Source organism: Taurulus bubalis, assembly GCF_910589615.1.
Source record: "Taurulus bubalis genome assembly, chromosome: 1".
Lineage (NCBI taxonomy): Eukaryota > Metazoa > Chordata > Actinopteri > Perciformes > Cottidae > Taurulus > Taurulus bubalis.
The window spans coordinates 16,720,187-16,735,849 of NC_136589.1; the positions used below are offsets into that span (position 1 = coordinate 16,720,187).

Here is a 15,663-nt window from a genome sequence, read left to right on the forward strand (position 1 = left end):
GGAAGACCAAGGACACGCTGGAGGGATTATATCTCCCGGCTGGCCTTGGAACGCCTTGGGGTCCCCCAGAATGAGCTGGAAAGTGTTGCGGGTGAGAGAGAAGCCTGGGTCGGCCTGCTGAACCTGCTGCCACCGCGACCCGACCCCGGATAAGCGGTTGAAAATGGGTGGATGGATGGATACTGTTATCTCCTGCTCTGCTCCTACACAGTATCTCTTTCAGTTGCAAAACGCCTTTGATACTGTTCAACACACTTTGTATGAGTTGAAATTAATTTTGAATTCTGACAAAACAAAACTGATGATGTTTTCAAACTCAAAGAAAAAGCCACTGAACCTTCCAGCATTTCAGGGCAATGTGATTGAGTCTGTATCATCATATAAATACTTGGGATTCTGAATTGATGATTCTCTCTCTTTTAAACCTCACATTCAGCAACGTGTGAAGAAGTTGAAGGTGAAGCTGGGTTTCTATTTCAGAAATAAGTCTTGCTTTTCTTTTGATGCTAAAAAAAGACTTGCTGCTGCTACTTTTATGTCTGTGATTGATTATGGTGATGTTTTATACATGCATGCATCTTCTCAATGTCTTCACTCTGTGGATACTGTCTACTATGGAGCATTAAGGTTCATAACAAATCTTAAGGCCCTCATTCACCATTGCTCCCTGTATGCTAGGGTTGGTTGGCCTGCATAGTCCATCCGTAGGCTAAGTCATCGGCATGTCGTTATTTATAAGGCAATTCTTAATGTACTTCCATCTTATCTGTGTAAGTTAATTTATCAGAAAAATGCTGGTAGCTACCGTCTTCGCTCTGTGACACATGCGCAAGGCCTACTCTTGCTATCTGTCCCAACGTCCGTGTCGAAATGGGAAAAAGGGGTTTTAAGTTTGCTGCTCCTGCAGCTTGGAATTTGCTGCAGACTGATTTGGGTCTCCGGGAGCCGGTCTCTTTAGGTGTTTTTAAAAATAGATTGAAAGAGTTGGAGGAAGGTTCACCTGGTTGTTTCTTTTTGACTGAGGATGTGCACCTGTGTGAACTAGGATATGACGACGTGAGTCTTGAATCTTAGTTTTGGTTTTACTCATGCTGTGATCTAAAAATGTTCTGTGACTGTTTTATGTTGTATGTCTGAAACTTTGTTTAATGTCCGACTGCTGTCAGGACACTGTTGTAAAGGAGATTTTTAATTTCAATGAGGCTTTTCCTGGTTAAATACATTTTAAAAAATTCAACTAAATACTGAATATCTCCTCAACCCCAAGGTCTATTTGAATCATTTAAAAAGCTATAATATACAGAAAACACCTGTGAACATATATATTAAGTTCATATATATGTTAGTGGTATATTAGTTTAAGATAGTACACAGAAAAGAAAAAAAAGAAAATATATATGTACAACATTTTAACTGAACTAAAAGTAGTTTTTTTATACCGTAACTATATTAATGAATGCTGACACACAGGAATTGATTTGGTTTGTAAAGTACATTATAACAAACTCAAAGTTGAAATAAACCAGAATAATCCTTAAATTCCGGTCACTCGCAATGGCTAATCAGCATAAAGTCATATTCCGTGATCAGCAGTAACAATGCATAAAATAAATGACAACAGACAACTCCTCCCTCCTCTTTGCTGCTGTCTAATAAATGCCAAAAAAAGAGAGGGAAAGAAACACAAGGGTTGGCAGTGCCTATTATAAATCACTATATGCTGATGAGTTTCCACACCCAAAGGTCAGTGAGTGTGTGTGTGTTTGCATGTTTACTCATGCAGGCGTGTGCACGACCGACCAACCGTGCGTGTGTGTGTATGCAAACATATGCGTGCATTTGCGAGTGTGTGACAGAGCAGAGGGGACGGCCTTACTCCTCTGCAGCGAGGACCGAACACGTCCGAGTCCCCAAAACTATTTATGCTAATCCCGTCCGCTCACCAGAAAGCACTTCCTTTACATTGTCTTTACATTTTTCCAATAAATATTAAACACCATTACAATGAAATGGGATTCTCTTGCTTTCTTTTTACGCCCGCCACACACACACACACACACACACACACACACACACACACACTGACTCTTCTGTCTTTCATCACCATCCCTCCTGCTCGCTTCAGTTTGGCATATCTGCGGCTGGCTGTTGTCTAAACAGGAGGCGAGGAAGCAGAATACAGCAGTCGGGATCAAGAGGACGAGGCCCGGCGCGCATCTGTGAGGTGGCGGATGAATTTATTCCAAACGGTGTGTGTGTGTGTTGCGTTTAAAAAAGGAGAGAAGGGGTTCGCTCAACGACGACAACAACAAAACAACTCGGCGGTACTCTGCGGCAGACGGCGCAAAGCGGGAAGATGAATTAAAGCGGATTTGACAATAATTTGGCGCGCGAGACGGTCACGGCTCTGAAATGTGCTCTTCAAAGTCGGCTTTCGACAACAGGAAGTCAACCTGAGAAATATGAGCTGGAGTCAGATGTTTAGAAACGTTTGTGGGATCTGGTGTCAGGCGGAGTAACTTTGGCACTGCTGAACAGCCTCCTAATAGCTTCGGCTCAAAGAGCATTTTACACCATTTGCTTCAACATGACTGAACTAGTTTTGAGCTGGGCTTTGAGCCAAAACACAGCAGGACTCTGATTGGACGCTTTGTGTTTTTTGACGGCTCTTTGGGCGGGATTAAAACTTCCTGTCAGAGCAAAAAACATAAGCTATCTATCATAAGTATATTTAACCTTTAGTTCATACGGCAGCTTCCCCTCACTAGTTGAATGCAGCAGAACCGGGACTCACCTTTGACCCTCTTGCTCGGCTATCGTCGCGCAAAGGATTTTGGGTAGAATAGTCACGACCTGATGCAGTAGAACAACTTGATCAAAACTCTTGTAATAAATAACCCTAAACAACGACCGTTACTGCATAGCTCGGTGAACGCAACACTTTAAATAACGTAATAACTTAAAAACACGAGTCGTACGATATCCTATGAGTGTGCGTTTTATTGTGAAGGTCCAACAACATGAATACAGTCTTTTCAAAATAAAGTTCCGTCTTCACAAGAAACTCAGGCAGATTTAGGTATTTTTCTGGCATAGTATGTATTGAAGTAGGAGTAGTAGTAGTAGTAGTTGTTGTAGTATAGTGACACAAACATGGAGGATGAGATGAGTGCAGCTGAACAGGTTGTTTTAAGTTGACTTGATATAAAGAATAACTATAACATTAACATATTTAGGAATAAATCACATAACTGTTTGCCAACAACAATACGAGAGAACAGATTTACCTCCAAGTGTTTTTACTCTTTTCTCTCTTTGAGGAGCATTTTAAAAACACGTTTTCAGTGTGTGTAAACACAGATATATATCTTTATGTTTTATCATCATTATCAGTGTCATGGTTGCAGTTTGTCAGCTTCAGATTGTAAAATGATTTTCCCTGAGAGTTTATTTCCAGACAGAAGAGAAAGAGAGAATCCTCTAAAGTCTCTATTGTTTCTGCACTGCTGGGTTTTATGCACTGATCCTCCTCTCTCTCTCCCTACTCTCTGTCTCTCTCCATCGGTCAGTCTCTCTCTCTCCTTTCTTCCCTCTCTCCCTCTCTCTCCCCTCTCTCTCTCCCTTCCTCCCTTCCTCCCTCTCTCCCTCTCTCTCCATCTCTCCCCTTCTCTCTCCCTTCCTCCCTCTTCATGTCTCTCTCTTTCGATCTCGCCCTCTCTCTCTCTCCCCCTCTCCCTCCCTCCCTCCCTCCTCTCTCTCTTCGCCCCTCCCTCCCTCTCTCCCTCCCTCCCTCTCTCCCTCCCTCCCTCTCTCTCTCTCCCTCTGCCTCTATCTCTCCGGTCGAGCCTGGCTGGGCTCATATTGACTCTCAGGGCTCTACAGACACAGTAGGACAAATATTTGCTAAAAAGCTTCTCTTTCAAAATACATGGAAAGCCGTGGAGTGTCTGCAGAGAGAGAGAGAGAGAGAGAGAGAGAGAATGGTGGGAGGGGTGAGATGGACGAAGAAGCCAGAAAACAAGTGAGATAAAGGTCGAGGGAGAGGAAGAAGAGAGAGAGAAGCAGAAGATTAAAGCGAGTTACAAAGAAACTGGGAGATAAAGTGGGATGAGAAGATAAAGACGGATTGAGAGACACGAAGAGAGACAGAGAATTTAAAACATCTGAACTCGGTGTGAAAACTTTTATGCGCTGACCAGACAGGTTCTCTGTTCTCTTATTGAGATCTTTGCTGAACGATGGCTCTCATTTACGATGGAACGTTATTGTTACCACGTGATCCGTGGTTGTTTATGTTTTTGTTCTGAATGGGTTGTGATCTGTTGTCTGAAGAAGGTCCTTCAGACCGAGAGCTAAACATAAAGTGTTCTCTGCGCAGATTAAAGCGCAACGCATATCTATTCTACCAGTTTGATACTTCCAGTTTATTGAAGGTGAAGCGCTGGTCCCTTCGTTTGACCTTTGACCTCGGGCAGTACGATGCTGAATATAAAGCGGTTGGTAGTGGGCTCGTAAAAAATGTTGACGCCACGGTGATCTGTCAAAAAACAATGCTAGAAAATTAACTGTGTGGATTTTTGAATATCGGCCTCCTAATGTTCCAAAGCTCACGTCTATATGACCTTGGGCGGGACGGGACGTACAGAGGGATTTCTCGTCGTGGTAACATCGGAGAGGCATCAGCCATGAGCAGCCCCCCCCCCAAAAAAATTGATGGATGGTTCAAAAGATTGAGAGTCCTTTGGTTCGTTATTGCCGCTTCACAAGAACCAAAGAAACTTCAAGAACCATCTGCCTTCTGTGTCTCTCAACAAGGTCACATTCAAGGTCACATTCAAGGTCACACTCAAGGTCGACCGACAGGAGCCAAAAAACAAGTGACGTCTTCATCTCCCGGTTTGTTTTCTCTCTCTCTCTCTCTCTCTCTCTCTCTCTCTCTCTCTCTCTCTCTCTCTCTCTCTCAATTCTCTGTCTGTCACTCAACATCCTCTTTCAGGAGAGGGTGACCGACTCGGGATAAACAAAGAGAATATAGGATCTGCTCTTCCCTTTCTTTAATTTCCTCCTTCACTCTCTCTCTCCTCTTCACTCTTAGCTTGATCTCTCTCTCCCACTATCTCTCTCACTCTTAAATCTCCCTCTCTTAAAAACAAAATCCTCTTAACTCTCTTCCACCTCCTCATCTCCACAATCTAATTACTGAGACCTGCCGTGAAGAGAGGGAGGGAGGGAGGGAGGGAAGAAAAGAGGAGAGGATAGAGGATAGAGGAGAGCGGAGGTTGTTAGTGCGGTTGCCATGTCAGTGTTTTTAGACACTGAGGCTCTTTGAAAAGAGAGCGAGACCAGAACTTAGTCTCAGACGTTGGTTCAACACCATCTTTGACTCAAACGCAGTGGCGGGCCGTCAGGGCCTGCTAAGCCTTCTCTGCTGGCCTAAACAGAATTACAAATCTATATCTCTAGTTGTTTTTTTTTAATTAAAAGTTATATCTAATTTATAATGTGCTTGTTTTTCACAAATACACTACATGTATTATAATAATTTTTCCCTATTAGTTTATTTTTTCATTGCACAGCTCCTGTCTCCTGTCTGTTTCTCATGCCTGGTCTGTCTACGTCTGGTCTGGCCTAGGTACAAAATGTATGGCTCGCCACTGCTCAAACGACTTCATACAAACGTCTTTTCCTCGATGGAATAACTCAGAACGACCCAATCGATGAAGACCAGACAAGATATTTAGAGCAGAAATGTATCGGAGCTGGTTACGCAGCCGTGGATTTGAAACGTGTCATAAGACTCCTGTTGTGATTTGTCAGATTCATAAATAAAACTAACTTGACCGTTTACTTCACTTCTCAGTGAAATCCAACTAATACAAAAATAGTTTGTTTCTGGTTTTACGTCTTCTTGAAAATACACAAAAAATAGGCAAAGAACTGCATGGACAGTAATCTCACACACAACTCTCCTCTAGTAATGCTTTACGCTTTCATAACATACTTGTTTTAACATACTCATATTTGTTTGTTTGTTAATCATATTTTATTGTATATTTTCACATTAGCCCTTTTCCTATTCCTTGTATGTGTAAAGTACTTGTATTTTTCGGTTTTGTTGTTCGACGTCAGCAGGACTTCGTCCGGTCTTCATGAAACTTGGTGGAAGGAAGTCGCATCAGCCGAGTTGATCTGAATCCCAGAGGTTGATCCACGGATTATCTTTTTGCTTTCGTTAACAACAGAAATTGTGCCTTTGCGGAGCTCTTCGGTCTGAGTGCCACTATAGTTCATATAAGAGTCTGATCTGCAACCATTATGGTTATGAGTTGGTTGCCTTTCTCCCTCTCCCCTGAAGAAGACGTCAAGTCCAAACGTTGGTGGGTTATTAAACATATTTTGTGTCGTGGCTACGTGTGTGCAGCTCTTTTCTTACGTTTCGGCACAAAAAATTACCTCAGCGCCTTAAAAACTCATCGATCTGTTCCTAAAACTGGAGTTCCTGCACCAGAAATGACACGCCATGACTAATGCAGCCTATTAAAGTTGTTTTAACACGAGTTTGTACGAAGGCAAAGGGAGGCAAGGACGGAGAAAGTGACAAAAAAAGAGAGAAATTAAAGTGAGGACAAAGACAGGAAACAGCAAGACGGAACAAGAAAGTTTGAGAATGAAAGAGGACAAGGACACAGTCTGAAGTGAGGAGAGAGAGGGAGATAGAGAGAGATGGAGAGAGAGAGAAGGAGAATTTGGGTTGCTTGCGCGGTGACCCAGTGGATATTTCAATCAATTACCATTAATTAGAAATCTCTGATTAATTCTATTTGTTGATTAAGTCAATTAAAACCACAAGCACTCGTTATCGCACAACGAGCCTAATGAATTCCTGTCGACAATTTGTTCACACACACACATTCCCTCCGCTGCCACTAATACCGCCTACAGCTAACCAAACTTTGCCGTCTGCACACTCCTCCCCATCTCTCCTTCCTCTCTCTCTCTCTCTCTCCATCGGCTGACACTTCATGTCTTCTTTTCCTGCACTCGCTATCTCACGGTAACTTTCTTAATTTTTTTTCTTAATTTCTTTGTATTTGGTTTTCTTCTCTCTGTCCAGCCAGATAAGTAAAGTTATCGTTGAGCTGGCGTTCTGCCTCCGGAGGTTCGTTCAAGAGCAGCTCGTCATTGAGCTAAGACATCACTTCCTTCGTCCTCTAACCTCGAGGCTGGGGGTTCCCAAACTAGGGTTCCAGGGGCCTCAAGGGGTCCTCGTCCTGGGCGGTGCACTAACATATATGCCATCATATGAACCGTTCAACGGTTCTGAACATATATATTATAACAAGTATTCCTGATGATGAATTTTTTAAAGCTTTAGAGGATCCAGACCTTTCCAGAGTTTCCAAGTTTTGCTTCAAGTTTTAGAACTTCTGGCGTCTCCGTCTCCACTGACCCAGAATGCATCCCGCGGTCGTTAACGCCACGTATAAATGGGCTCTGAGAGTCTGCGGGATTCGTGAAGGGTTTTTAGAGCAATTCACAGAAAATGGAAGCAGACAATAAAGGAAGACGTTGCTCTCCCATTCACTTCACCGCCGTGTTTGTGACATTTATGATGGAGGAAAACCTGCAAACCCGGATGCATGAACTTATGGATTTAGTCCTCTGACAGAGCGAGAGCCAGAGATTTATGAGTGACTCATGATGAGGTCAGAGGTCAGACGGTCGCCTCGTACTGCTCCTTTAAGAGAAAGGTGGTCAGAAAATAAACAATGTTTTGGTAAAAAACGGTGCATTTAGCATGAGATAAAAACTCAGTAAAGCCAGGATAATTTTGCTGAAATCCACATACTATAGGAAGAAGTATTCAGAGCGTCTCATCAGTCTCTCTCTCTCTCTCTTCCTCTCTCATCTGTCTCTCTCTTCCTTCATGTCCATCTCTTTCTCGCTCATCTCTCTCTTCCTCTTTCTTCACGTCCATATCTCACCTTGTTTGGCGTCTCCTGTCTTTGTTGTGCTGTGTTCGCTGTATATTTTCTCCTCCGTCTCTCTCTCTCTCTCTCTCCTCTGACTCATGTCTCAGGGCTTCTTTCTGTTCACTATCCTCCATATCGCGACCTGAAATAAGCGCCCAACATCTGGATGTAATAACACGTATTACGTGTTATACATGTTTCGTTTTCATGTCTTCTTCTTATTCTTCTTCTTCTTCTTCTTCTTCTTCTTCTTCTTCTTCTTCTTCTTCTTCTTCTTCTTCTCTTTCTTGTCCTTCCCTCTTTATTTCCTCAGGACTTTCTTCTCCGTCTCTACTCTTGTGTTTTTTGATTCTCTCTCTCTCTCTCTCTCTCTCTCCATCTCCCCTCCTTTCAGCAGATGAAAGGGCCGAGTGTTTTCTTCTCTTCCCAAGCAGACGAAGATGAAAGTCGCCATCGTGTTTGTTGGCGCCGATACCGCGGCAACGTCTCACCTGTTTTGCTTTGCCTTGAACCCCTAACGAGCAACTCTTAACGAGAAAACACCTCTTCAAAACACCGACGGACGCACACACACGCACACACACACGCACACAGCCTGTGTTCTTGGCAGGGAGTCGGTGGATCTTTAATCCTCATCATGCAGCAGGTATCGATATCAGAGCCTCGCTGTCACCTTCTATTAGCTGCCTGAGAGCACTCTTCATCCTGTCACTCAAACTAACAGCCAACTTAAAGGAAACGCCGTTGAGTAATAAACTAAACAAATGAATCGAGAATAATAAATCAGGCCTCAGGTTTTTTGTTGTTATTGTTTCTACATCTAAAGTGAAGAGGAAGAAGAAGAAGAAGAAGAAGAAGAAGAAGAAGAAGAAGACGACGAGGAAGAAGAAGAAGAAGAGGACGAGGAGGAAGATGAGGAAGAGGACGAGTGGTGAGATGAGGAGTAGAAAGAAAAGTAGAAAGAGGAGGAGGATGAAGAGGAGGAGGAAGAGTAACTTAATCTCCTCTTAATCTCTTTCTCTGTCAGGTGTACCTCCGTACCCTGTGCCATCACTAGTGGACGTGGCTACAGCTGAAGAAACCTTTTCATAATTCCGAGGCATATCCACGAGTCACGGCGACCTCGTCATGTGACCAGAGCTCTGAAAACCGAAACCAGTCCGGCTGGCGTTGGATATTTAGAACCACATGTTCACCACCTCGCTTAAAAAAACAACAACAGCATGAAACAAGACAGTGTGAGCACCGACAAGACATCCAGGCATGCAAATATTAATGTTCAACATTATTTTTAAATGAAAATATATTTTAAAAAAAGAAAGAAAAATGCTCTTTTCATGCTGGCTGTTAATAATTCCCTCCGTGAGATGGAGACTCGGAGCAGAAATAAATTACAGAGCAGCCGATTAGAGAGTGTGTCTCCTGCTGGCCGTCGTCTGCAGGTTTACTGCCGGTGGTTTTATTCCCGGCAACAAACCCGCGTGCGACTGCCATGAAATGTCGGGCCTTGATTAACCCGCTCGGGGGCCCCGGGGCTAAACGTGAACCGCGTGCCGGACTCAGACCACCGGGGGTCCGGACTCGCCCCGCTGTCGCTCCATTTTCTGTGTTTGTCTCTTGAATCTGCTGCACTGATGCAGAAAGGAGAAGAAATGTATGCGGAATTTACACCAAATGTGAAGCATTTACGTAGAAAAAAAAAGGAAACGCAAAGATGCGGAGTTCGCACATTTTCACAATTTTCAAATATTTCGACTTGAGCAGGAACATTTTGTGGAAATAAAAAAGCCTGTCAGTGATGAGATTCCCCATAAATGTGTGATTATGAACCATACACCGTAGCTGCTTTATTTATGATTTAACATAATGTCTATAATTAATCTTTTAAATATCATTGTCAATACCCCAAAAATATAGCGGCACCCCCTCGACTAGACTTCAGTATTTGAGATTGTTAAAATCCAAACCTCATAAAAGAGGTTTCACTCATTTTAAAAGCTGATTTACAGGAAAATTACAGAAATACTTTTTTAAAGCTAAATATAGAAACCACTGAGGGAGTGAGGAGGGGGCGGAGCTACAGATGATGAGGAGGCCTGGAGGTCAAAGAGCACAACTGGAGGGGTGAGGAAACAGCAGACCCGACGCTCGGACTCGGCTGGGCCTGCCATGGACGGACAAGCCTGTCAGTCACGTATCACACGTAAAAAAAAAAGAGCGCAACTCTCTGTCACCGGCGACAGTAGCTGTCACAGGAAGTAATATGCAAACAGGATGCAAAACTAAGATTACCGTAGCTCCTCGAATATTTACGCCATCGACGTAATTCCAACGGATTCTAAACGCTAAGAAGCTTTCCAATGCCATGCGGTAATGGTATAGAAAAACGGCGGCGAGCTTGTCTGTGGGGGAGGGGTGGAAGAGAGCAGGGCAGAGCAGCAGCAGAGAGCAGGGAAGAGAGTTTGACTGGCTTTTCACTGCCTTTTGAGTTGGTTGTAAATAATAGTATTAGTACAGTTTCTGAGAGTTCTGCCACTTGCTGGCCCACCTAAACTCCCCACCAAAGGCCACTTTTCTGTCCACACAAACACAAAGAAGGACAGTGGGAAAAGAACAGACAGAAAGTCATTTTGGGGAGGAAACACTGTACTAGCTGCCTGTAAACGCCTGTCTGGATGTTTGAGGAGGGCAATAATGGGTTCTGTCTTCAGCTGGACCGGAACTGCTTCAGGGAGATAAACAAATCTCTAAAACGCCTGCACATGGACACATATAAAAGCCTATAACATGGACATTGAATGCTCTATGCAAACAAAACTGTTTGAGAAGATGTAAAATAAATAAGGTTACATTTAATTTCTGTAATCTCAAAAGCTTTGGTCATGTTCATTTTCAATTGATTAGAAATATGATACAAATTCAAATACATTTCTTAACCTTTTACTTTTTACACAGTGTTTTAAGCCTTTATAACATATAATAATGACAAAAAAGGAGCAAAATCCTTTTGATCACAGACAGTCGATGCTCCACAAATGAAAGGCCAACCTGATTATGCTTTCGAGAAGGACTTAACAAAGAAGTTCAGGAGTGAATGGAGGGACACTGTCCTACGCAGATTTCACTTGGCGACCAATCGTCGTCTCCCGCTCTACTAATGGTGAGTTATCTGGTTTTATCCAGCCTGCTGGCCCTAAGGACTAGGCTAAATTATTGGTTGTAGGCCTATGTGTTTGTTCTTTCTTGGAAAAACAAACAAACATGTAATGCAAAGCAATGTCTTCTTAATTTCTGTTGTAGACTAGCTGTTGGTAGGCCCTTTTCGTTGTTGCTGCATGCTGCGCTCCGCTCTGTTTCGGACAAACACCGAGCAGTGTGTTGTTGTTGAGTGTGTTGTTATCGTTATTGTTGTTAATGTTGTTGCTGGATGTGTTAGCCTAATTATTTTTTATTTTTTTTTTAATAACTTTTTAGGCCTATTTTTAAAATGTCTTGTTGTGGCTGAATCTGCTATCTGCTGATCTTTCAATACAATATATTGTGGGACTTAATGTGTTGCTTGATTGCTGTATTGATTGATTGCCATAGGCCTACGGTTCATGTCTAATTCTATTGGGTAGGCTACCTGCTCAGCTGGCCTATTTATTAGCTTGTGAGATTCTAAATAATACCGTCTGTCACCTTTTTGTGCCAGAGTTCGATTTTAGGTGAAAAGTTGAACTACTATGCCATAGGCTGTAAAATCCCCCCCCACCCAAAGCAACGTAAGGCCCCCCCGCAAATCAGTGCCTGGCGCCGGGCCTGGGAAACAGTCGGGGAGGACGGGTTCATCTACTACCAATATTCCCATATAACCCTTTTCCCTCTTTTCACAATCCAGGAACAGCACTCAGGACAAGCTTATTTATTACTGTTGTTTTTTTGTTTTTTTTATCTAATACCTTTCTTGTACATACTACCACCTTTTGTACATATACCACCATAGTGTTTACATACTTAATATTTTTTCTCTTATTATTGTGTGTTTTTATTTCCAAAACTGTTGACTCAGAGAGCCCTGCGCAAAAAAAATCAACATTTCATATGAAAATGGGAAATTATTCTGAAGTATTATTTTTCTATTTTTCATTGATTTATTTTGGGGTTAAGTAACCCTTCGTTTTTTGGAGTTAATAAAATGTGCGTAATATGAATGAATGTAAAGAAGTCATTTTTCCTCTATGTTTTCATAGAAAGTGTCGGCAGGTGGAGAGAGTCTGTCAGCAGAACTGTACAAAAATATGATTAAAAAGCACACATTTACATAATATTATCATGTATTATTAACACAATATTAATATTTAATCTTATAAATGTCACGGTTATACAGAAATATAGCGACACACCTCGACTTTATTTAATTATTTTATGTCAGATTTCCAAACACTTAATGAGTTTTATTTATTTTACAATAAGATTTACAGGAACACTAAGTATTATATAATGTGTATAGTATTATAAAAAAAGCCTTTACAATAATCAATAAGTGATACAATTTTATTATTTGATTCGGCGACGTGTTGATCAGCTGATTAGAGGAAGATGAAGAAACAGTTTCAGTCTCCACTCCTGTGTGTGTGTGTGTGTGTGTGTGTGTGTGTGTGTGTGTGTGTGTGTGTGTGTGTGTGTGTGTCAGTCTATTAATTCTCCGTGTGTCCGGCCCCCAGAACGTCTCAACGACAACAGAAAGTCATCGGAGGCTCACGGCCGGCTGGAGGAACGTCTGTCTGACGCCGTATCTTTAAGGAGCGCTAATTAAATTAAGAGCCAGGTTACAGGAGGAGGAGGAGGACAAGGAAAAAGAAGAAGAAGAGGTCGAGGAATAGGAAGGAAGGAAGGAGGGGTAGGAAGACGAGGAAGAAGAGGACGACGTGGAGGAAGAGAAGTCAAAAGAGGTGGAAGAGAAAGAGGAGGGTGAGGGGTATGAAGAGAAGGAGGATGAGGAAGACGAGGAGGAAGAAGAGGATAAGGTGGAGGGAGAGAAGGAGTAGGAAGAGTAAGAAGCCGAGGAAGGAAAAAGAGGAAGAAGGGGAGGAAGAGGAGAAGGAGGACGACGAGGAGGGAAAAGAGGAGGAAGAAGAAGAGAATAAGGAGGAAGAAGAAGAGGAAGAAGAGGATAAGGGGAGGGAGAGAAGGAGGAGGAAGAATAAGAAGATGAGGAGAACAACGAGGATGAAGAAGAACAAGACGAGGAGGAAGATGAAGAAGAGGACGAGGAGTGGGATGAGGAACAGGAATAAGAGGAGTAGAAAGAAGAGTAGAAAGAGTAGGAGGAGGAAGAGGAGGAGTAAAGAGTAACAGTAACCTGGCTACTGTGATGTCAGGTGTACCTCGGGACCCTGTAACATCACTAGTGGGCGTGGCTACAGCTGAAGAAACCTTTTCAGAAACACTGCGTGGAAACGGCTCAATCGATACAATAAAGTTCATGTGATCAAAATGTAACGAATATGTTCTGATGTAACAAACGATGAGTCACATGACATCACATTCTTCTCCATGTGTTTGTGTATGTGAGTCTGTTCATCTTTTTCAAATGTCTCCGTACATGTGTGGTGTGTGTTTATATATATTTGTGTGTGTGTGTGTGTGTGTGTGTGTGTGTGTGTTTGTGTGCTCCTTCGACCTCCTCCGACCCCCCCGCTGCTTTCTCATTCTCCTCCGTACAGTAATAAGCTGAAGTCAGCGCAGAAATCGAACCCACTTACGAGTTCAAACTCCCAAAAACAGACAAATGATCGCAAAAATGGAACCGACTTCTTTTAAAATGGAGCTCCTTCCCTCCATTCAGTCTCTCTCTCTCTCTCCCTCTCTCTCTCTCTCTCTCTCTCTCTCTCCGTACAAATGTCTGATATCAATATTTCCAATCTTCATTTCTCCAGAAGCTCAGGCCTCTCTGCAGAAATCAATGGCTTCCCACTGAGAGCTGCGACAAGGATCAAAAGTGCGAGCGGCTCGGCTCACTTTCTTCGGATAAAGTCTCGTTTCTATACAGTTTCATCATTTAGGCAGCCTGCGTGTGTGTGTGTGTGTGTGTGTGTGTGTGTGTGTGTGTGTGTGTGTGTGTGTGTGTGTGTGTGTGTGGGTACGTTTCTATCAATACTGACCAAATTACATCTCGACTCAGCCATAAATTGTTTGTGATATCACATATAAATAAATATCCTCACAATGTACAAACACTTTTGGTAACTGAAAGATTTATTTCATGCTTTCTTTCTGATCCTAATGAATAAACCTAGAAAAAAGTGACAAAAGCGTTTTTAAGTTTCCAGCTAAGCCTCACATTCACGCTTTCAACTTTATTTTTGTTTCATATTACCTTTTAGAAACCAATTCCCCCGTAGAGGGGGAAGACTGAGCGACTGTTATATAAAACTGTAAATCATAGCTTGCTTTATGAAAAAAAAAGCCCAAAACTGCTGTATTTGGATGTGAAATATGTGGTTTGGTACATGAAAAAATTAAAATGTCAGAGATGTGCGCAAATATGCCCCAATGTAAATTTTGGAGACCTTGCCTGAATTTTCTTTCTATTAAACCCTCTTTAACTTTGTTCTGCTTCACTTTATCAAAGTCAACCTTTGCAGAGAGAATATTCACATATTGTGCTATGATTTCTGTTACGCTGCGTTCATACCGAAACTTTTTTGCAACGCTTTTTCAATTGAGTTTACTCGCTCAACTTTATGTGGTTAATTTGCGTCATTCGCTTTTTCGCGAATATTTGAAATATTTCAACTCCGGCAAAAATGCGTTGCTCATGTACCATGCGTACCTTTAATACAACACCCAAACTATTACAATTGCCCTAGTGGTTGCAGAGATACACCCTTTTTAGTTTGGGTATGACATTTTTGAGGAAAGGGCCTAAAAATAGGGAGGTTTCCAAAAGGCTAAAGAAACCACGTGTTGAAACTCATATTATCAAATAACGTCTCTTTATACAGATGCTACCACTTTTTAAAAAGGATCTCACACAACAAACGTGACTCTGATCATCACGTGTATCATAGTAGAGGACAAACACTCATTACTACGACTAAACTTAAGAAATTATGTGTGTGTGTCCTGCATGTTTGTGTGTCATTTTATGTTTATATCTTTATATTCTTATGCATTGATTGATTTATGCGCTTGTGTGCTAGCATGTGTCACTCATCTGCATATATTTACGTGTGTGTTTGTGTGTGGGCCCAAAAACATACATGAATTAATGCACTTCTCTTTGCATTTCTATTTCTGCGTGTGTGTGTGTGTGTGTGTGTGTGTGTGTGTGTGCACGCTGGTTGTCAGTCACACGGCAGGGCTAGGCTAATCAGCGCAGCTAGCTGTTCTCTGTGTGAAGCGGCTGATTAATATCCTGTTAGCGTCCCGCGGCTCTTAAGGCTAACTGCTGTTTCCTCCGTACATCCATCGCTTCAACACAGCGCTGCCTTCATCTGGCCTCATTAAGACGATGTATCACTATACTTAGCATCAACACACACACATGCACACACACACACACACACACACACACACACACACACACGCACACAACGTGTTTTTCTTTCAAAGCTTAATGCTGATTGGCCAAAGCTTTGTCACATATTTGAAAGTTCGTGAAGAAACTGTACATGAAGTATTCACTGTACCTCATCGCTCATAT

General features: G+C 42.3%; 1 protein-coding gene across 1 annotated transcript in view; it reads right to left on the reverse strand.

Annotated features, from left to right (window-relative positions):
* The window catches only part of akap6 (A kinase (PRKA) anchor protein 6), a gene marked incomplete at both ends in the record, with an annotated part of 165,154 nt that overhangs the window by 25,633 nt on the left and 123,858 nt on the right, over positions 1 to 15,663 (reverse strand). The gene's annotated exons all lie outside the window — the stretch shown is intronic.